General features: G+C 42.1%; 1 protein-coding gene across 1 annotated transcript in view; it reads right to left on the bottom strand.

Annotated features, from left to right (window-relative positions):
* LOC119586210 (monocarboxylate transporter 12-like) overlaps window positions 1–280 on the bottom strand; it is a 67,563-nt gene that overhangs the window by 26,005 nt on the left and 41,278 nt on the right. The gene's annotated exons all lie outside the window — the stretch shown is intronic.

Genomic DNA, 280 nt, shown 5'->3' on the forward strand with positions numbered 1-280 from the left:
GTTTGCCTATTTTTTTTTTAGTATCATTTTCTTTTCTCGCCTCATCACGCCTGTTTTCCCTCAAGTGGTACTCTACCTTTTTCTCTACTGGCATGGGGGGGGGAGCTACTCCATCCCTCTAACCCCCCCTCCCTCACCCTATCACAATTTTCGTAACTCAATTTCTTTCCTTTCTTCCAAAATCTTAAGGAGGCTACGGAGAAGGAGAGTTTAAATAACATTCTGCAATATATTAGACGAAAGTTTGCCTTCTTGGAAGCCTGTATCAGTAAAACACGCA

This window comes from Penaeus monodon, chromosome 21 (genome assembly GCF_015228065.2).
Source record: "Penaeus monodon isolate SGIC_2016 chromosome 21, NSTDA_Pmon_1, whole genome shotgun sequence".
Classification (NCBI taxonomy): Eukaryota; Metazoa; Arthropoda; class Malacostraca; order Decapoda; family Penaeidae; genus Penaeus; species Penaeus monodon.